The sequence below is a fragment of the Triturus cristatus genome, chromosome 9 (assembly GCF_964204655.1).
Source record: "Triturus cristatus chromosome 9, aTriCri1.1, whole genome shotgun sequence".
Lineage (NCBI taxonomy): Eukaryota > Metazoa > Chordata > Amphibia > Caudata > Salamandridae > Triturus > Triturus cristatus.
In genome coordinates, this window is record NC_140592.1 from 371,720,974 (window position 1) to 371,744,390 (window position 23,417).

The 23,417-nt window shown below is 44.5% G+C and overlaps 1 protein-coding gene across 5 annotated transcripts in view; it reads right to left on the reverse strand.

Moving 5' to 3' along the window:
- Window positions 1–23,417, reverse strand: part of LOC146797969 (cytochrome P450 2B19-like) — a 500,784-nt gene that overhangs the window by 385,619 nt on the left and 91,748 nt on the right. For 2 of the 5 annotated variants that reach the window (XM_085625189.1, XM_085625185.1), the window contains exon 1: window positions 4,036–4,261. The exons of the other annotated variants lie outside the window; for them this stretch is intronic. The gene's annotated coding sequence lies outside the window, so the exon portion shown is untranslated. Of the gene's footprint in view, window positions 1–4,035; window positions 4,262–23,417 lie in introns of those variants that run through there. 5 annotated transcript variants of the gene reach the window in all.

Below are 23,417 nucleotides of genomic sequence, written 5' to 3' on the forward strand. Positions count from 1 at the left end.
ACTTGGTAACTCTATGATCATCATGTTCCAGATCCTCAGTCTCTGTCCAAGGTTAGAATAAGCCTCTATGGAAGGCAATGGGTTCTGGACAGAGGGTGTCGCATTTAGGAAAGGGCAGCCAAAGAGCCCTCAGTATATGAGGTCCATAGGTCACCCTTCTTTCTCCTATTTATCCCCCTATCAATTTAGCTGTAGGTTTAAAAAGGTAGATGGTCAGTGACGGAGTCAAACATTGAGGGATAAGACATTGTGCGAAAGTTGCTTTAAAATACTGTAATATCTGACACCATATGGATTCATTTACTGCAGTCTTGCTTTCCTGAGTTATACACATCCTGTTCTGCTATCTCATGTCTGACGTTTTTATCCTGACATTCATGCTTGGGATTAAAAAGTAAGGATTTACAAATGTCTAGCTCAACGCCTGGAAGAGATGAGCCATTTTTATTGTCTGGCTTGATAGCGCAGCTCTCCCTATGTGGGAATGGGGTAAGAGACAGGGGGAGGGGAAAGAGAAATGGAAAAGCTGGGTGGCAGGCAAAAAATGTATGTTAGTTACGAACAGGTGCCAGGTAAGAGGATGCGTGGTTGCAAAGAGATAGCTGCAATAAGGAGCAAGGGCCCTCACACACCCCGAAGGGTGTCATGCTTCATCATAGGGCAGCTCCTTGTTGCGCCGGTGCTGCAATGCCCAACAGGCCCCACAAGGAGGCTCTTTGCTGGATGTCTCCTCGGTCTGCCGTCGTGAAGCTAAAGATGTTCTTGAGGGAGCTATCCCTTTGCAACCACGCATCCTCTTCCCTAGCACCTGTTCGTAACGAACATACCATTTTTTGCCTGCCACCCAGGTTTTTCCTTTTCTCTTTTCCACCCCCGTCTCTGCCTCCTATTCCCACATAGGAACAGTATACTCTTTTTGTTTTACCATAACTGCATGGGGCCTGTATGCTGGACCTCCCAAGCCCCTGTCCCTTCTTGTGAGATTAATAATTGATAGTGCAGCTGTCGCCAGACAATTATCTGAGAATCACAACAAGAGGGGCTTGGCTCAGCACACATTTGGGAGCCAGGAATGCCTGTTTTGATTGGGCAGATGTTGTATTCTTCCACAAAAAAAGTGCTTGCCCTCCACACAAATTAGATCATTTTCTTTAGTTATCCAGCTGCCAAAGCTTGAACTTTCAGAGGCACACACATGACGTTGTAATGCTAATAAAGTGTCTTAGATAACTAGATAATTTATGAAGTTCTTCTCTGGCAGCTGCACAGATGGTAGGAGGGCAGTTATAACATACATGGATTTTTAGGTCAGGCTTAACAGCGCATTCATAAGTCAGAAGTATTGGGATTGACAAAGTTTCTTTAATATAATTAGTGTAAAATGCACAACGAACATCTTTATAGGGTACACACAGCATTTTACCATGATTTTAAAAGTGATCCATAAATCATAGGTCTCGCACCAAAATTGTATATTCATGTTAAATTGATAAACAGCCTTCTTCCTGCTGTGACTCTCTAAATTATCTGTTCAGTTCGAAGCACTTAAGTGGGGCATATTGTCGGGCCGCAACACTGAGTCCCATTTACTTGCCCAATGAGTCAACTGGTTGGACTGGCAGCAGTTCTTCCTCCGGTGACTTTCTAAATTATCCATTCAATTCGAAGCATTTAAGTGGGGAATATTGTTGGCGCTTAACCCTGTGTCCCATTTACCTGCTCAATACAAGCCATCTGGTTGGACCGGCGGCAGTGTAGTCTCTAACTGATTTTGGTGCTCCTCATTGGGCCCATCTCTACTTTATTTATTCTTACACGTTAGGATGAAGCTGTGAAGAATCTCAATAAGAATGACAGACAAGCACTCAAGTCTAAAAGTTTACTCAAAGAATATAAGTACAGCATTACAGAAACTCAATTTAAGAAAATAAGCATAACAATTATAGAGTAAAAGAAGAACTCAGTAAAGTTCTATGGTAAATTCACTATAGATTCATCTCCTAAGAAAAGGAAGAAAGGGCGAGTGAGCCCTCTATAAAGAGAAACAGGTCATTTTATAGGAATTTAGACAAAGGATTTCATACATTCAGTAATCAAATACATGGTTCGCTAGGTATGCACCAATGGGGAACAAGCAAGAAAAAACATTTTACTGCAGTATACATTTGAGAATTCTCTCACAATTCTATTACATTAGATTCAGATATTCCCAGAGTCTATTCAAGTGATATGACGTTACATAGTATGGTATTCGGCTGAAACAGTTAGGATGGCCTTGATTAGGTACATCACGTGCAATGTGACTGGGAAAGTCTCAGCCCTCTAAGTGTAAGCTCACAATTTATTTATTACAGTGTTGTGAAAGTGATCACATGATGCATTACAAAGTCACATCCAAATAAAAGAAAGCATAAAATTGACTAAAATGAGTGTGAGCGTGCGGTCTCATTCTTTAAAGAATACAATTAAAAAACATAACAGATCCCACAACAGAAGTAAGAACAGCAGTTTCTTATCAAATGAGATGCCCTCATTGGAACTTTGAAAGTTTGAGGTCTATGCGGCAGCCTGTGCCGACTGAAGAGGGGCGGAGAAGACGCCAATATGGATGTTTGTTGCCCTACTATTGTGCTGGTTAAGGGCTGGGCAGGGGCAATACAGCGGCTGTTCTCCTGTCTGAGAAGATGGAGGAGCTCCGTCATCTGTATGCATCTTGACATATATTATCATTTGCTAATACTTCCCTTATGGATGCAATAAAAATGTTAAATATATTGTTGGTACGTTTATTTAACCATGCTCACTCTATGATCCTGCATTTAATAAAGACAATGACAACATTTGTACACACTTAGATCTAAAAAGTGACCCATGCTCTCAACCACACTGGCTTTCCATTTACACGTCATGCCTGCATTTGGGCTCTCAAACAACATCTATCATGCATGTATCATTAAAAAAAAAACAGTCAGTTTATATTCAAATTGTAGACAATCTTTTATATAGTGTTTCTGTTGCGATTCTGCTTAAAAATCTTATAATTTGGTAAATAAATTAATCCCCCTACTCGTGTGAAAAAAAGTCTCAGCCATGCTCCTCAGCACACTCGTTGTGTTGTGTCGTGTATCCCCTTTGGCTGTGCTGTATGCGGGTTCCTCGTATGCCGCTTACGTCCCCTGTCCCAAGATTAGGGACGTAACTTCAGGGGTGTATTTGGAGTGTTGCACCCCCCTAGTAAATGTATTTTTTGATAAATAGTTGGGTCTAGGTGCTTTCTTCAGTCCGGTATGGGGATATATATGTATGTCGGATTTCACCAGGAATTGTTCATACACACATACAAAAAGGCACACTCTCTCCCTCTCTGTTTTAAAAATCTTCAAAAATGTTGGTCATTTTGAGAAATATTGCAATTTCTCTCACTTAGTACCCCTACCAATCTGCATGTGTCACCCTTTCCACTGGCCTTTTTAGCCCCTTGTCGTATAATGTATTTTAATAATATATGCCAGTGTCCTTGTTGAGAAATCTGCCCCCCCCCCCCCCTTCAGTCTTATAGACCAAGCTACGCCCCTACCCAGGCCCTTCGCAGCTTCATTCTCCTCTGTACCCTCTCTGCCCCAAGCATGCAATTGTATAACAAGGAGAAAGGACTGTGGCTAGCCTGGGTGCCATGGGCCGTAGTACAACGAAGGAAAATGACCCCTTGGCCGCCGTATGAACCGTGAAATACATCAATAATCAGGGTGCAGTGGGCACTTAAGGCCTGTGGGCCGCGGTGCCACTACACCTGCTGCACCAATGAAAGCCACACCCCTGGGAAAGCGGCGGCGGAAAAGGACAGCCTACGCTCTCATATCTTTGGGGCAGATTTACAAGCCCGTTGCGCCACTTTTGCGTCATTTTAAACATGAGAAAAATAACGCAAATGTGGCGCAAGAGGCTTGTAAATCTGCCCCTTTATTTATCTCGACTACCCTGGCTGATGCTAGGCACGGCACAAATATGTTTTGATCAGACGTTTTTGGCACCTACCTTTTTTGACGACAGGCCAGATTCTGCAGCACCTCCGCGAGCGGCGAGAGCAGAGCACACGAACTTTCACCCCGACTGCAGAGGGTGGATGAATTTTATCTTCAACACTTGCTCGAGCTCACCCCAGACGAGAGGAGGCGAGGTGGACGGGGGAGGTGGGGTTAGCTCGTTACGAAACAACCTGAGCGCGCTCTGCGTTTTACCACGCATTCTTCCACCTCTCTCTGGAGACTCTGCCCCTCCCACTGACTTTTGTTTGATGCTTCCCTTCCGTAATTCGAGTGATTTTCTCTTTTTTGCTTATAATCAGAAAGTGGCTTAGATTTCGGTCTCTAAACTCCTCTTCCCTGGGGATATTTGGGTATTATGTATGAGAATTATCCCTAGTGGTTGTAAAAATGCAACACATGTAAAACGCAGGCGCCACATTTGGGGGTGCATAGCTTTTTGAGTAAAAATGCAAACACACTAAGTTAAAAAGAAACTAAAAGATATCCGTGAATTCTTTTTTAGAACGTTGAAGACGTGCTGTAAGGAAGGGAAACAGCCTTTACCACATAGGACCATTACCAAGCAGTCTTTGCCACGCAGGCAGTGCTTAATTTGTAAAATATGAAGTGCAGGTGCTCAAATGTTTGCCGGAGGCCACACCCACTTTTTTTCTGGCTCCACCCACTCCCTCCACTGGCTCCACCCACTTACTCTATTAGCTCCACCCACATCTTCAACTGGCACTGCTAAAAGTCAAATATAATACCTGTTCTGAATTTCAGAAAGGGAGCCTTCCTCAGAGTAAGGTTTTGATAGGAAGTTCCCCGTGAACCATTTAAAAAAAGATTAAAGCAAAAGTGCATTTAAAGCATAATTTTGGAATAAATTAGCTAAAACCACTAATGCATTGAAAAGGAACAATTTCAGTGCTCTGTGTGCTGATTTGGGGAAAGGACAATACTGGAGGTAGGGCATGCCATTTTTAACAGAGTCTATGCGTTCAAAGATACAACTTTGACATAGCTTAAGTTAAGTGACAAAATAAAACAAAATGTTGTGAAAACACTAGTCCAAACAGATAAACTGAATAAAATCATGCAATACACTTGAATAAGTCAGCCTCTGTCACTTTCAGTGGTCGAAGGGGTATGGGGTTAAGGTTTATCAGTATAGTGGAGTATAAATGTGAAGGTGCATGGCTGTCTAGGGGAACTTTTCCAGACTGAAGATCTTGTGGGCCTGCAAAGTGGTGGAAGTCCTATCCCTCATGACGAGGGGGAGCGTCACTGAAAGCCTTGGACCTGGGAGCTTTAGTTTTAAGCCCTGAAGTGCCCAGGGCCAAGTGTCTATCAGTGACAAAGTAGTGTGGGGTCAGCAAATCTCACTGACCACATCCACTCTGTTACGAGTAAGGGACTGCACCCTCCTCTCATTGGTTGGCTCATAGCAAGGTCAGCCAATGAAAGGAGGCGACAATGCCAATCGCCAGGAACCAACAAAGCTTCACCAATGGGGGTCACTTTTATTGTGGTCCCCTGGCCTATTTTTTGTCCCAGTCAAACCCTGGTAGGGGCGTAGCTATCAGTAGTGCAACAGGTGCCGTGACACTGGCGTCGGAAGGCATGAACGGCCCACTGCACACCAAATAGCAGACTTTTTTTTAGGGATTGTGTGTCCCAATTTTCTTGTCTGCAGCACACTGGCAGGTGTCTCTATCCCCTCCCAAAGTTTTATTTTTTATTTTAGCTCTGATTATGTCTGTTTCTTTTGATTGGGGTGGAAATAATACGGTATGATTCACAAGCGTTTCACTTTTTTTGGTCATATTTATCCTCCTGTGTTTCATGATGCCCAGAGGGTTTATATTCGCCCTGATTTACAAGTGTTTCGTGGGTGGCAAGGCGACTCAAATATGGCCTGATTTCATATGTTTTACGAGGAGTGAAAGAGCTTGTATTTGGCGTCAGAGTCGGTGCTTCACGTGTGGCAAGGAGGCTCACGTATAGTCTTATTTACGATTGTTTAATGATAAAGGCGTTAAAGGAAAGCAGAGGTGACATATCATGGTTGGTGGAGTTACACACACAAATACTAACTTCTCTTCAATTTTCCAAGAAATTATTCCTCCTAAAAGTGGATACATAGGATGCGGACTGTCATTTCTCGAAATGTGACAATGGTGTTTTCAAGAAACGACTCGTGCAAAGTAAAAGTATAGTGGATTAAGCTCTGTAAATGCTATTTCACAACTTTCTATGAAAAAGAGCGTACCACACATCGCCATAACACAATTTCTGTTCAATATGCTAAAAAAAATCCCCATTTAAAGGTTGGCAGTGTTTCGAACACTCTTCAGCAAACAGAATCAGTATCGAAAAGCGCTATGGCTTCAGGCCACAATAGGGTGACCAACTGGCATGGGTGCAAATTCAGGACGGTAAGTTTAAAAATTCAGGACAGAGGGTCAAAATTCAGGACAAAAATTCAGGACAGAAGGTCAAAATTCAGAACAAAACTTTGTGAAAAAGGTACGTTTTACAGACACACCAGAGGAAGTTGCTCAATACTATAATAGTAAGTAAATAGACAACCACTTAAGTACAAGTCAAAATAAATTTATACGAGGTTGAGAAAATCGTGCACTTCACAATTATTTGGTATGTGTGCAGCTTTGAGCAACTGTGCAGGTCTTTTTGTGGTATTTCATTTGATAATTTACATTCTGTCATCCTTTAATTCTTTCATCCATCATTCAGTCTTTCACCATTCATTCTGTTCTTCCATCTGTGTGCCCATCCATATCCAAACCTTTTCAATCATTTACAAACCTATCCATTATCTAGCCTTCCATCCATCATTTCACTCATCCATCCCTTCATCCACCCACCCTTTCACTCACTCATCCATCCATCATCCATCCATCCTTTCACCGAAAACATCCTTTCACTCATCCATCTACTCTTCCACTCATTCATCCGATCATTAATCCATCCAACCATTTACCCTTTCACCCAAGCCATCCTTTCACTCATCCATTTAGTCTTCCACCCATTCACTCATCCATCCAACCATTTACCCTTTTACCCATTGAGCCATCCTTTCACTTACTCATCCATCCACCCAGTCACTCATCCGTCCACCCTTTCACTCATCCATCCATCCAACTCTATACCCTCCCTTTCATTCATTATGCATCGTTCACCCATCCATTCTGCCAATCATTCATCCATGCTTTCATTCATCCATCCATCCTCCCTTTCTCTCGCCATGCCCCTTTCACTTAGCCACCCATCCTTTCTGCCACATTTTACCTATACACCCACCCACTCATCCACCCATCAAGTTGCAGACAGAAGAGGCTCATCAAGAACTTCACCCTCGCTGTAGTTCCTAAAGCAAGGGGTGGGGTGGGGTGGGGTGGGGGAGATTCACTATGCACCTGCACATAGGCAATCTGAAAACTTGGAAGTCATGCATGATGCAAAGTGCCAGGACGTGAGGTGACTGTGACATGGTGTTGTTTCCAGGGCTTTACGTGGGATAAAAAAAAGTCGGGGTCTCTCCAGGGGGTGTGTCTGATTTAATTAAGCGCTTGGCTTAAAACACGTAAGCTAAAAAAATGTGCTGAGCATAGTGCACCGCCCGACTGGTATTTTGCTGTTTCTGTCATTGCATCCAGTAACATTAGACTTTCAGCAAGCCATGAGTATTGGCTTTGTCAATGGATGTTAGTTGCATAAAATCAATAAAAAAAAGCAGCAACTATGGCTTTGTTGTAAATAATATTAACAATGCTTCAGCTCTGAAATGATGAGACTGTGAAAGAACTATAATATCTTCTTCTAAACTTTTTTACTTTGCACACTGTAATTGTGGTACTTCTCTTCTACATATTATTTTTGTTTGCCTGCTTGGTGTAACTTTTCCTTCTGCTGCAATAGTATTTTGGAAGAAAGCCTGGTAAAGAAAAGGGTCTGGGTCACAGTAATCCTACAGTTTGTGTGCTGTGTCCCCTTCAGTGCACCAGGGCCCATTTGAAACAAGAGCTAATCCCAATTCCTCATTTTGGAGGTCAAGACTGAATGAAGTGCAACATGTCACCCGAAAAATGTTGTACACTGTTTCACTGGTGTTTAGTAAATGCTCAGCTCACAACACCTAGCTTTGTGTGAGAATCAAAATGGGGTTTAAAGTTATGAAATTTCAAGTCAGCCTTGTACTTCTGTAGGCTATCTTGACTAGTGTTCAATGTCACGCTCCAGACCACCGCCTTAGAGGAGTCTTAAATGTAAATGTCGTCCATCTAACCTTAAGGGAATGCCCTGCCCCAGGGGGAGACTGGAGGAGGCCCCCACATGCTTTCACAGCCCAGACTGGCCAATTTTCATTCTGGATGTGGCAATCAGCCGCATACAGAATAACAATGGGCGGGGTGGGGCTGCTCTTGTGCTTCACAGATGTGTGCGAGGCGCCCCATCAAGGGGGCTGAGGCCTCTCACAGGGAACTCTTCTGTTTCCTGCAAGGCCCAAAATTTCAGACAAAAGGCGTCCGTAAAAAGGATCCTCACGGACAACGGACGTGAGGTCCAATTTACGGACGGTTGGTCACCCTAGGCCACAAAAATAAAATCTTCCCTAATGATAGCCAATCGTGTTTATGGCTGTGTGCTGTCCAATTACCCAGATCCCCCTATAATCACAGACACAAATCATGTTCAGCTCTGAGATGACAGTGCAGCTGTCTACAGGACCTACTGCTTACAATGTACATAGAGTGTACTTACGGTCAGCTCTCTGTGACCATTGGTGTATTTGCATCCGCTTCTTAAAGCCATTGCTTTAAGACATTCTCCGTCACATCTTAAGTCAACCAAGAGGGGTAGTTTTCTGTCACCACAATGCTATTGGCCGTTTGCTGTATTATTCTGCCTTTGAATGAGGGATTTCATTGCAATGCATGGGGAACTATTTTATCTAAAACGTACACTCAACCATCACACTATTTGTGATGTGCAATTCTTTATATCATATATGCATTGTATATAGAAAGCAACCATATTGTTACTGAAACTGGTATTTCGTTTATGTTACTGACCTGCTTTAAGTTGTGAGCCTAAATCTACCATCATCATCCTAATAATCGTCGTATTATTCGTATATATATTATGGAGCGGTTGGAGCCGCCGGAGGTGAGCTGCCTGCTGCCTGCCTCCAGCCCCACGGTCCACGCCTGTGATCTGACAGTTACAACCAGACCGGCGTAACCCCCATCACACTACCCCAAAAAAAATACAGCATTGGTGACAGCATACGGGCATAGATAGTTAGCATTGGCATCCTTAGTTAGCTGGCTTCGCTTAGCTAGTTAGTTTACAATGAATTACTGCTGCAGCTTAACTTAAAACTTTTAAGTGCTTAACTTCTAATCTCTTACCATTACTCGTGGTGGTGGGCCGGTCGGCAGGGGGGAACACTCTGCTAGCTGCACTGCCTCCTTGTACCTTTGCTGTTTGCTTTAATAATTAGTACGTGCGTACTATGACTGATTAGGCGGCGGCAGCCTGGTGCTGCCTGCTTGCTACCAGACCGCAGTCTGCAGTGCCAGACCGTCCTGTAGACAGTACTACTGGGTTCCAGACAGTTGATCGATGCCTGCACTGCACACAGCCCAGCCAACTCTGCCCTTCGTCGTCGTCGTTGGTCGGGCCGGGGCCGCCGGGCTGACTTAATGTCGTCGATGACTCATGGGGATCTGCCACGGTGGTTATGCTGGGGCAGGGCAACTGGTGGCTCCGTTGGCTGCGCTGCCGACTTTGGTACAGGAAACCAGGGTTCAAATTGAGTCTCGAGGTCGCGTCCACATCCTGTGATTCTGGGCAAATCACTTAATCTTCCTGTGCCTGAATATGTAATGTAAATAGGGTGCTTATGTACAGCGCTCCAATACCTTTGGGTCGAGTTCGCGTTATATGATGCAAAAAAAAGAGTGAAAATATTCTGTGCGCGCGATATCAGAACCTCCGGCCCTGCCCCAACGCCCGCCCAAATAAATCAGTGTGTGTTCCGAACTTCCGAGGCCCGCCCACCCACTGGAAAGTGGCAAACAGTCAACAACACTGCGTCTGCGTAAGAAGGGCCCGCGTCCGCCATGATGATGATGACATGTATAATATTAGATGTAATTATCATTGAATACTCTCTTGGACTTGGCCTGGGCAGGGGCAGCAGGGCTGCTACGTGATTAAGAAGTGTGAGTCGCGGCACTCGACTCGAGTAGCAACAGTAAACGCCGTGATGCTGACGCCGGTGATGACACTATGACTCACCCACTTGGCGAGATACTGTGAAAAAGACGCCGCGGTCCTGTGGCTGCACTGAGTACAATAAAGGTATATTTTTAGAAAAACAATAAAACATCAATGTGGGCGTGCGCAGCAGAAGCGTAGACCCGGCCCTGATAATTAAGTGCCGGTGCTAAGCACCGGCAAGCACCGGCACAAATTAAGCCCTGCACGCAGGTAAGTACATATTATGGCCATATATATTCAGATGTGAAACAGCACAATAAGCCACCTTCTGTGCTGCGTGACAGCAGGAATTGGGCAAGGCCGAGCGCTAACTAGCGTGCGCCGCCATTATGGCGGTCGGACCGGTCCCCGGGGGAAAGGGGGAGGTGGGAGCACTCCCACCTCCCCCATTACGCTTCCAATTGGGGCATTTCTGCGGGGCGTGAACCGGAAGCACTTTAGTGCTTCCGGTTCACGCGGGCATCCACCGTGGGGGTCAGGCCGGTTTAGACCGGCCTGGCCCGTGCCCCCCCCCCTTTAAAAGGGGGTGTGGGGAGCAGAACAGTCTCTTGTTCTGCTCTCCCCACAGGCACAGCACCCGGGCCACCAGCGGCCCGTAATGTATTTTCCCCACCCACCATCCCCTAAGGCAGGCAATTTAATTGTGCTGGTCAGGAATGTATTTTGGATTGTCTATTACAAAATTTGCCTTGCAGGTATTTCAGGAGATAGCATTAATACAAACTTGAAGATTGTACATTTTAATGGTGTTTATCAGTAATGGTGTTTATCAGTAATGTATTTGTTTTGTTCTGTTGATTTTATTGCAGGTATCTCTGGAGATAGAAGTAATGTAATTTTGATGATTTGGTGCATTGTAAATGTGTTTGTCAGTAATGTATTTGCTTTGTTAGTTTACTTTTATTGCAGGTATCTCAGGAGATAGAATTAATGTAAATTGATGATCAGGTACACGTTAAATGTGTTTGGCAGTAATGCATTTGCTTGGCTCTTTTACTTGTATTACAGGTATCTCAGGAGATAGTTAATGAAAATATGATGTTTTGGTGAATTTATAATAATAAAAGTGTCGTTATTTGTAAGCTTGTCAAGTACAGGATTGGTTAATACAGAGTAATGTGATTGAAATGTAACGTTTAAATAAATGTCAGTACGTTATTTGATTTCAGGTAATAATGTCGTATTTAGTGGTGTGTGTCTCCGGTCAGGCGGTAAGGTCATGATTGGTAAGCATAGTCTTCGGTCCTTAGCGGTCAGGACCATCTAACTCCAGGGGCAGTGACAGCAGGTAGGTAGGCTGTCGGGGTGCGGGGGAGTCATTCTTTCCAGTGGGCTTGTGGCCGCACGCGCATGCGCATCAGGGCGCAGGTATGCAGAATTTCTGCAGCCCCCGTTATGGAGTTTAAGGCACAGGGCGCAGGGGGGGCCCGGGGGAAAGTATCCGTCCGATAAGCTGTACCCCCTGCGCAAGCCAACTCCGGCGAAATAATTTCGCGTAGTTTGCTAGTTTGCTGGGATCTGGAGGCTGCCAGTCATTGACCTTGCCATAGGCTCTAGAGGGGACACGCAGAAAGTGAATATATGCATTGTTAGATTTACGGTAGGAGTGTCATGTGTATTAGAGTTAAGGATAGCCATGTGACATCATCTGTCTAACAATGTATTTGGCCTTTCTGCGTAATTGTACATGTTAATAAATGATGTTTTAATACGGCCGGGGGGTTACACCCCCTAATCCAAAATAGCCAAAAAATTGGTGGGGTCTCAATACTTGCCTTAAAGGAGGGAGGGAGACCTCATCTGGACAAGGGCTGTGGGTACCAAAGGTAAAGGGAGGACTTGGGGGAGTACCAGGCCATAAGAACATGATACGGCACATGTCTGCCTTTTCCATTGGCTGGTGCGCAATGTGTTGCCTAGCGACAATGCAAGCACTCTTGCACCATGGTGTGGGTGCCTGTATTGCAAGCAGGATTGTTTTTGTGAAGAAAGGAGCACCTTCCTGCACAAAAACAATCACCATAGCCATTTTCCTGTTTCTATGTGTGCTGCACACAAATAAAAAGGGGGAAAAAAAGGAGAAATAAAGAAATGTCTCCTCGTTTACGCCTCACCTGGGATAGCGTGGCAGTTTTGGAGCATTCCCAGATCTGCCACTCATGGTAAATCTGGGAATGTGTCAGAATTCATGGGTTTTGCATGGAAACACCCACGCACCACCCATCGAACGCCTCCCTGGGGCAGAGTAACGTAATGCAGCAATTTGCGCTGTGTTGCGTTACTCTAGATTTATCAGGCCACTCAGGACCATGAAAGGGGGCCTTGCATGACTTCTTAAATCGCATCTTCGGGGTTGTTTCGCTGTTGCACCCCGTTGGGTGGCACAAAAGCCATACAAACCCTTGCTAAATATGGCCCCATAGGCTTAAGCCTTTACCATGCCTCCTTTACCCCATGGTACTGGACTACGAAGGTAAGTATATCTTTTTTTAAATGACACATTTTTTATGTTATGTAAAATAAATTACATGTTCATGTAGAGCTAAAGGGAGTTACTGTTGATTGTACGGTTAAGGGGCGGGGCGGGTGGACAGGGTGAATTTTAGGTTTAAGGGTGGATGAGGTAAAGGGAGGTAAGGGCATTTTTAGGTTTAAGTGGTGGGTAGTGGTAAAGGGACTTAAGGGTAATTTTATGGTTTAATGGTGCATAGAGGCAAAAGGAGGTAAGGGTATTTTTAGGGCTATGGGGTGGGTTGAGGTAAAGGGTGGTAGGGATTTAAAGGGTTAAGGGAGGGAAGAGGTAAAGGGAGGTTTGGATTAAAAAAGGGGGGTTTGAGAGGTTGCCCCCCGCCAAAAAAAATAAATAGGGATATGGGGTCACCCCCCAAAAAATACATATGTGTGCATGTGTGTGTGTTGACCAACACAGAAAGATAGATAGATCGATAGATAGATAGATAGATAGATAGATAGATAGATAGATAGATAGATAGATAGATAGATAGATAGATAGATAGATAGATAGATAGATAGATAGATAGATAGATACCACAAAAATGCACGGTAAAATCCCACAATATAATTCAACACGTTGTAAAAGTCAACATGTTTTATTACATGCATGGTAAAGCCTGTGTTGTTAAGTTGTACATCCATAAGCAAATGTCTTTAGCATCTGCATTGTACTGCAGTCTAGCTTGAAAATGTTTTCTTTTATGATTACTCAGTCTTTCTATGTCTTGATCTGTCACAGTGCTTCCTATTGATTTCATATTTTGAACAATGTCTGAGTTACTGGTGAGGTTTCGGATTTTTAAACGATTTGTGAATCGCACCTTAAGCTTCTCACCAAATAGTCTTTTGCTTGCAAATGGAAATTTAAAAAAACTGCATTTTTGTATTACAACCACCATCCAGCCTCTTTAATACAGCTGTCTTCTGACTGCCACCCTCCCCCAGCAGCCAGAGGAAACTTTCAGATCATTGAAAGTAATATCTGCTAAGTATTTTGCCTTGGTTTCTGTGACAGCTAACAACTGAGAAATATCCTCACCATTTTGAATTGCTGCCAGGGATTGAAAGGCATCTTTGACCGGAGTTTGTGAAGTGGAAACAACATAAGTGCCTACTCTCATTATCAAATTCACACCAGAATAAGCTCTATCCAAAGAAGCTTTTGCTTTCTTGTCCACATAGTTTGCTCCTTCAACATCTTTAGTCAAAGTTGCTGTATGAGCCTTTCGATTTGTTAGTAACTGGCCTACCAACAATTTCTGTGGAAATTTCATATAACCTTTGGAAATTGGACGCAACCTACCCATGAACATGGAACTCAGGTCTTCTCTGGGTCTCTGCACTCACTCTTCAGCAATTCCTGAAACACCCAATTGATTGCTAATTTAGCGCCTGCTGGTCTGTTAAATTGTCTAAACCACTCTCCGTCTTCACCAGCTTAGAGCTGAACGTTTGCAGACAAATAGGAAATCAAACCCTGAAGCTCTAGGCACAGAATACTTATTACATTCCTCCTCATCCTCATCATTTGGAAAGGACAAAGAGGATGCAATGAAGATAAAGAAATACAAGATCTGTGTGAAGAGTCAGGACTGAAAATTGGATTTGCTCAGCACCTACAATTATTTACCTGACATATATATTGTGCGTTTCTCTTTCAAAGAATGACCCTTTCTTGACTTACGGAGTCTACCCCTTTAGGAGATGGAGAAGGAGATGAGTGTTGTGATTTCTGAGTATACTTTCCCATTTCCCCACAACAAGAGACAACATTCTTCTATTGCTTATATATTGGTCATCAAAGCCTCCTTTTATCTTTTTTATTTCTTTAAAAATTCTTTTAAAAATAAAGGTTTTACATTTTATTTTCACTATTGTTCTTATATGTAATTTATTTTTCTTCTTAAACATTTCCCTCAGCAGGTCATACTTAAAAGTAAAATAACACAATTATAAACACTGCATATAAATATCGCACAGCTTCAGCATACCATAACATACTGCCTCGTGTGCAGTAAATCAGAACTGTTTTATAGAAGAATAATCATTTACCTGCAGGAAAAGTAGAACCTTCTCACATTTCAAAGCAGCAAGCGCCCCACTGCCATAGAACTCTGTGCACTTTACCACTGCTAACCAGTGCTAAAGTGCTTGTGCTGACTCCACTAAACATAGTTTGATTGGCATCTACCTACTTGGCATATTTAATTTACTCATAAGTCCCTTGAAGAGTGGTATTCCATGTACCCGGGACCTGTAAATTAAATGCTATCAGTGGGTCTGCACACTTATTGTGCTACCCACTAAAGTTGCACTTTAAAACATGTCCCAGGTCTTCCACTGCAGCCTGAATGCAGTTTAAAACTGCCATGTCAACTTGCCATATAAACCTCCTTGCCAAGCCTTAAATACCCCTTTCATTACATATAAGCCACCCCTAAGGTAGGCCTTAGGTAGCCCATAGAGCAGGGTGCGGTGTAATTAAAAAGTTGGATATATCTAGAGTTTAATGACATAGATTGTTGGGGGCCTTCCAGAGGCAGTAAACTGAGGTACTTTCGGCCAAATGTATGGAAGGTTATGATGCAAATGTTCTGTTTTTCCTTTCACTGGACCTATCAATGCGATTGTACAATGCTATGCACCGATGCACTTTTCTTGAAAATAAAAAGTTATATAAAAAAAAAAAGTTGGATACATACTTTTAAGTTTTACATGTCCTGGTAGTGAAAAACCACTAACTTTGTTTTTCACTACTGGGAGGCCTACCCTTCTCATAGGATAACATTGGGTAGCTATATCATGTTTGCTATCTATCAAATTGTAATGATAGACCCTATTTAATGATAAAGACAGATTTTTAATTACAATTTTGAAAATGCCACTTTAGCTGGCATTTTCCTGCCCTTATTCCCTTGTGCCTGCAGCCTGTTTTGGGTCACATGACTGGGAGTAGCTGAGAGTTAGACTTTGTGAATTCCTCTCAGCATTCAAACAATAGAGGGATTAAATATGTCTCAATCGGCCATCTGCTGGAATGATGGGGGCGGAGCTGAGCATACCTCCACTTTCAACTGAATAGCCTGTGCTCTGGTTTTAAACGGAGGGCCTAACATCCCTGGAGCCAGCTTGGAACCAGGGCAGGGAAGTGAGGAAATCCCATGCACTTCTAAGAACCTTTCCACAAGCTTCTCCGACCTTCTAGAAGAAGAGAAGGGGCACCAGGGTATAAAAATAGGACCTTCAGACCCACACTTCAGTTCACCACTCGACCTGCGGAATGACTCTCAGAAGCGCGCCTGCTGCTTCTACCTGCTGTGCACTCTTCCAGAACCTGCTGTACCTGGAAGGACTGCTTTGCTGCCTGGAGCCTGTCTGGGACCCTCAACGCCAGCCTTGCTGTTGAGCCCTACATCTTCCCCTGCAACCAGGACTACCAGAGTGACTCCATGGGCTAGTTTTCAGGTGACCGGTTCAGAGCTCCAGGGACAAAAAAGACTCCCACCATCTTGAACCCACACCTGTACCCAGCCTGAGTGAATCCTGAACCCCCAAGAGTTGTCCCACCAGTCCTGCACCCTTGGTTGTGCTGCTAAAGGGGCCTAGATGGCCAAATCCTAAAACTGAGGATGTGGAAAATGTTTTGGCTAAAAACTACTCTGAGAACCAGGAGAAGACTGGGGCCAACCTGCTCACATGTCTGCCCAAGGTGCATTTCTGGTTGGATTGACTTTGTGACTTCTCCTGCAACATTCATCTCCACAGCAGCAAATACTTTTCAGTGGGTCTCACCAAAGGGGTATCCGACCCTGTGGAACTGCCTTCGGCTACAACCCGCTGCCTCGTCCTGCTGCGGCAACCGAGTCAGAGCGTAGAAATCTTCATAGTGGCTTCGACCCAAGGCCATCAGACGACACCACTTCCTCCTCAGACACTTTCTGCAGCCATGCCCTGCTCAACTTTACCTTCTCAGGCACTTTTCTCTTAGATTTTTTTCTAAGTCCGAAAGTAAGCGTTGACCAGGCCCAATCCACTTCTTATATCCTTACCGCGGGCCATCGTGGTCGGCCATATTTTTTAACTTTGACCCGGTCTTGCATTGTCTAGATGTCCACGGTTGGTGCTTTGAACTTTTGGGTGCTAGTTTTTACTAAAAACTTCAAAAATTCAGAACACCGGTTCTACTGATTGGATTTTTGTGGTTTTGGTGTCAAATGATTTATTAAAATGTGCTCGAGTTTTCTAAATTGTTGCTGTGGTTTCAAATAATTTCTGATTTGACTCTATTTTTCTAAATTGGTGTAGGATTTTTCTTGTGTCGTGATTTCCCTTTATTTCTATTTGTGTACTGCATAAATACTTTACACATTGCCTCTACGTTAAGCCTGACAGCTTTTTTTGCCAAGCTACCCAGGGTTATTTGAAACACACAAAAGGTGATAGGAGTGCTGCTTACAATAAGTCTAACCACTGCCAATAGCTCAGGGTAGCACTCCACCCCATTGGGCCCAAGTAATAACCAGTGACTGAGATTAATTCAAGCATCCCATCCATCAATTTTTTGTATACATTACTGTGTGGTTCTAAGTGGGATATTTATGTCCAGACATGGGCCCTGTGCACACTGTCTCACTGGAACCAAGCTGTGCTCGCCTGATGAGCCCATAACTGGAGTAAACCGGTCCTGTGTGTCTTGTGTTTTGGTTCCGAGAGGACCTGACTTAGCAGTTCGGGCTGGACTGTTCCAATTGGAGCAGGGTCATGACTGATTTGCATATAGCTGGGTCCAAACTGAGGTGACATGGTGTGCAAAATAATGATGCTTTGGGATGCGACCTGAGTAATTATTTGTGGCTGAGATTAATTCTAGCATTCCATCCGTCACTTTATTGTATACTTCAAGCTACCCAGGGTTAAACACAGGTTAATTTAGTGACTTTTTGTGATTCACCCTGCAAGTGATTGTGGCTGTACTTGGCCAGGGCTCATACCCTGTCAACCGATGACCGAATGTTTCACATTGGTGTTCAGTGGTGTGGATCAGGACTTGTGTTTGTTCAATAGCATACAGTGATTTGTGCTGCACAAAAATCCCAAATAAATAGTTTGACATCAGAGTGACCCCTTTTAAAATTATTTCTTAGTTTTGCCATTGGCTATTTTCTGCCTTTTGGAAATGTTAGTGTCCTACCTTCATTTTTGCACCATAGAGATGGAGCTGTGCAACTATGACACCCTCAGCAGGGATGAGCTGGTGAAACTCTGCAGGCAAAGTGGGCTGCAAGCAGACAAGAGGGCTACCTTTCTGAATCTCGAGGTAGCTCTCAGGGCCTTTGAAGAGGTGGCAGACCACCTCAGGAGAGGATGACAATGGCAATAAGGAAGAGAGTGCACAAACAGAAGATGAGGGAGAAAAGGACCCAGCACAGGGTCTGGAGATGCCAGGAGAGACCAACCCGACCCCAGCAGATGACCAGGGTTCGCAGAAAGCAGTGTGCCAGGGGCCTGAACCCAGTGGAGCTGGAGGCAAGAGAGAGAAGAGGAAACTCCAACTAGAGCTTGCCAAGCTAAAGATAGAAGAGAAGAGGCTGGTCCATGAGCTCAGTCTCAATGAGCTAGAATAAAAGCCAAGCAAGTGGAATCCAGCAATATTGGTGGCAGCGCACCAGCAGTGTCTACTGGAAAGGTGAGTGTGACTCAGAGGAGTACTGGGGGACTACGTGCCCACGTGGGGAGGGACACACTACTTACACTTGAGATAGAGGACAAGACCAAGTATGCCCCCATGAAGGACATTCTTCTTACAAGATTTGGGCTGATCCCTGAAATTATCGTCACAGGTTCAAAGCCACAAATTCCCAAACCAGTCCTGGGTGGACTTCTTAGATTATTTCAGCAAGGCACTGAAGGGCTGGGTGAGGGGCAGCAAAGTGAAAGATTTTACTCGGCTGTAAAACCTAATTGTAGGGAGCACATGCTCAAAGGCTGTATTCAGTCACGGCCGGCATGACTCGTGAGTGGGGGGGGTGGGGAGTCTCGCAGAAAAAGGGAGGGTGAGGGGTTAAGGGGTTGGAGTTAATTTAATAAAATAAAAAAATAGAAACCCTGCGTTGCGTCTCCTGCTCTCTCTCTGCTCACAGGAAGCAGAAGCAGACAGCCTTCCTCTCCTCCCCTAAGCCAATCACAACGCTGCAATAGCAGCGTTGTGATTGGCTAGCACGTGGACCTTACAGGGGTCTATGGGGAGGCGGAGGCCATTTTCTTCATGCAGGCAGCGCAGCAGCCTACATGGAGAAAATGGCGAGTGCTATGACTGGTTTGGTCGGCCGTGGGGCTGACCAAACAGTCAGCACCCATAGCATTGGACTAGCCACCCCTCCCCGACCCGCCCACCCCCAACAAGGCATACCCTTATTCTGTTTTCTCGCAGTGTGAGAAGCAGAAACGTAAAATTGTATTTATACTACCTAACGGTGGTCAGGGTTCCCACCAGAAGAAAGTGGGGGCAGATAAAAAAAGAGATCTCTCAAGGCCCTTAAAACAATTCTCGAGTGAAAAGGTCCCAATCCCAATCTGGCCACCAGCAGAAAGGCTTCCATGATAAGAATACTGACAAGTTTGTCCCCAAATGCTAGGCGTGTTATGAGCATGGGCATACCAAGGGTGATTACAAGTGGGTACAGCCCCCAAGTCTTGGGTGAACCCCAGGGTTGGCTAGCATAGTGCTTGGGTAGTGGTTAGCTCAAGTTAGTGTGGGGGAGACCAGTGAAGATACTCTAGTATCCCTGGGTGCCAAAGAGATGGCATCCAAAGACCACATTCCATCCAAAACGACCAAGTAAAGGCAGTGGGTCACGATCAATTGGCAGAGTGTGGAGGCTCTGAGGGACACAGGAGCCTGAATGTCTACTGTCAGGTGTCATCTGGTGTCCTCAGAGCGAATGATTCCCAATACATTCCACCTGGCTGTAGTAGCAGACATCTGGGAGAGCCACTACCCTGTGGCTCTGATTTATTTTGAATGGGGGGCCTCCGATCTTCTTAAAGTTACTGTGAGCCTTTCCATGCCTGTGAACTTTCTCTTAGGGAATGACCTAGAGCACACTGCCTGAAAGGATGTGGAGCTCAGGTCACACCTAAAGATTTTGGAATTGCCTGAATGGGTCTGTGTACCCCCAGGTCCATGGCTGCCCAGAAGAGGATTCAAGGAGGTATGGGGCCTAGAAAAATGGCCCATACAGCTGCACCCCCCAACCCAAGGTTCCTGGGGATCCAATCCCTGCAGTTAAGGGACAGGTATCCCAAAAGAAAGGAAAAAAGATAAGGAGATGGAAGCCACTTGTAAAGAAGGAACTAGTGAGCCAAGGGCCTTCTGACCCAGTAGGAGTAGAGCCCAAAGTTGGCATTGGTGAGGCTGTGCCTGTTCCTGAAGAAGTTCTGACCAGCCAGGCAGCTGTGCAGAAAAAGGCTGTTATACCTGCTCTGACAGAAGGGAGAGTGGAAGAAGGGTGTTCTCCATAAGATGTGGTAGCCCCCAACTCAGAACAGAAAGGGAGGTTGACTGCACCCACAGTTGCCCCTGAGGCAGCTCAGCCACATGTCAGTGGGGAGCTCAGGGTGTGGTTTTTAATACTGACAGCTGTCAGTAGCCTCTGCTGGGTGCGGGTCTTCATGGATCCACTGTCCTTGGTGTGGGAGGCAGATCCAATAGCCAAAAGCACGTTAGGCCCACTGACCCTGCTGGTCATGGTGGGGTTACTCAAGTGTTGGGTAACCTCAGTGGGTGAGCTAGGTGTTGCCTTAGGGATAGGTGAGGTGGGCATCTCACTATCCAAGGTAAAGCAGGGGGGGTTTGAGAGAAGGAAATAAAACAGCTATAGCAAAGGTTAGCTTTAAAAGGGTTCCTATCCTTGTTGAAATGGGTCAGCCTTAGCCCAGAGGGAGCGACCTTACAGAGAGGATCTGGGGTAGTGTAGGCCCTGTAATAAAATAGCCAGTTTGCTTACTTCTTACTCACCTAACAAGCCAGGATTACTCTCCCAGGGGTTGGTTGAGTCAGCGGAGAGTGTTGGCTGGGAGGGGGTTGTGTAGCAAACTGGGCTTCTTTGCAAATGTCCTCCCACTTTTTGCCCCATTTGAGACTGCTAGATGATGGTTTTTTACTCTAATAGTGCACTGGGACCTGCTAACCAGGCCCCAGTGCCAGTGCTCTTTCCTTTACAAGTAACATGAATTGGTGCACCGAATTGGAAAGAAACTTTGCTACTTCTAAGTCCCTAGTATATGGTATTAGTGGTACACAGGGCAAGGGTGGTAAAGGGGTCACCAGGGCTGCTGCACTATATTATGCCACCCTGTGTTACCCAAGTAAAAGAAAGTCTGCAGGTCTGCCATTGCAGCCTTGCACGAGCAGCCTGTCTGCTCAAGAGTGATTCTGCACACACCATGTGCTACAGAGCCACACAGCTGCCTTAATGTAAGTAAGTCACTTTTAAGATTGCCCTCCTAAGCCCAGCTGGTAGAGTGCATTATATTAAAGGAGTGGATATATGTTTAAACACATATATCCCTACAGTAAACCTGTAAAGCAAGGTTTTGCTGTAAGTGACCGACGGTCCATAAAGAACAGCTGTTCGCGTTCATAGGAAGCGGAGATTGCAACATGATGGAGACAAGACGTATCAAGGTCTAAATTAAGGAAAAGGTGATCTTGCAAAGCATCCCTTGGATAGGAGAGACAAGCGCCTTCGAGTGGTTAATTTTATGAACAGTTGGAGTGACACTGTAGCTTGTACATTTGTACATTTGTACAGATAATATAACAACAGAAGCGACGCAATCAAAATTCGAAGCCTATGACTAATCGGCGACTATTCGTTTAAAGCCTTGAGAAATCCCAGAGGGGACGAAACGTACGTCGGCTGCTGCTGTTCACTATTGGTTGTGAAATGAAATAAAGCTAATAAGAAGAACCTGATTCAAGAGTCTTTAAAAAAAAAAGGAAACTATGATTACACTTCACTGAAGGAAGAACTACAAATTCTATTTAAAGACTGATTGTTTATGTTTTGGATAATAGCTACGACTAGGTGTGCTTCGGTGTATTTTGGCTGTACATTGTTCTAGGCGGCTTTTCAGCTCTAGTGTAAACACACCCTGGTGGGTGGGTAGTGTAACACCATGGGAGCACCCACAAAAAAATGTGTGTTTTGATCAATGTTGGAAAAACGACTATGAATGGATGTGCTGATCATTTAGCAAACCCACAAAATCTTAGAAACTGATTGCTTTTGTGTACGAGGTGCATTGGTGGTCGGATTGACTTTACGGCTTCTCCTGCTACATTCTTCTCTGCAGCAGCAAATCCTTTTCAGAGGCCCTAGGCCAATGCGCTATCTAACTCCGTGGGACTGTCCTTGGCGGCAGCCCTGGGCCTCGTCCTGCTGGAGATGTTCGACTTTCATCAATGGATGTTCCACCTCGAGGCCAAATGGTGATGGGCCTACCGCACATCCAACTGTCGTGAACGCATGATACCGTTTTTTGCAATGTCTGTGCTTCAGTAATGAAACAGTGACTGGTTCCTGTCCTTTAGACCAGTGTGGTTTATCTGCATGCAGCCTGTGTTTCACTGTCTGTGGTGCCTTTTTGAGTATGCACTCAACACCTTTCTTGCAATGCAATTGGTACATTCAATGAACATGGCCCTGCTAATGCATCTGATGAGGACCCATTGTCAGAGTTGTCCCATGAACTTGCCATTGCTTCAGGATGCTTTCTATGAGCAATCTTCTTTGAATATGGATCCTGGCTCTTCCTCTGCGAGTGCACTGCAGGATGATGCACCTTCAGTGGTGACTGAGGCTGCAGACAACGTGTGTTCTTTGGAACAAATCGGTCTCACCATTGTAGAAATATTGTCTGCGGATCAAGAATCCTTCTTGGATTCCCTGAGCACTGGCAATATGGATGACATGTTGGGAAACTTCAGAGTTTTTTAATATGGACTTTGTTTTTATAAATTGTGTTTAACATTTCTTCTTTTTATAAACATTTTTAACTGCCATATTTTTAAATAGTTTAGTTAGCCTGGATTGTGAAAGTACCTATTATTCATTATATGCGTAATTTTAGACTAATTTATGTAGAAGATTTTCATGGTCAAGGAGAAGGTGTGGCGAGGCACTCATGGACCTACTTTGGTTCTCCACTTTACTTTCATATTGTACAAATTTTAGTAGACTTTGTTGAAGCTAGATTGTTTTACATATTGCCTTGCATGATTTTCTTCTGTGAAGACATGCTGCTTGTTTTAAGAAAGCCCTTCCTGCTACATAATCTGTACTTTTTGTTCAAGGCTTGGAACACATAACAAGATAATTAGTACTTGCGTTGCCCACTCTGAGACAGCTGCTAACATCGAGGCACATCATTGAATCAGAGCTGTACATGTAACACAGCGATTTCCATTATACAAACAGTGCACTTTCCGTTTGTGGGTCAGCGGGAGCACTCCAACTACAACGGTGCTGGAACAACTGCTGTGTTCGACATGCAGCTTTGATTGAC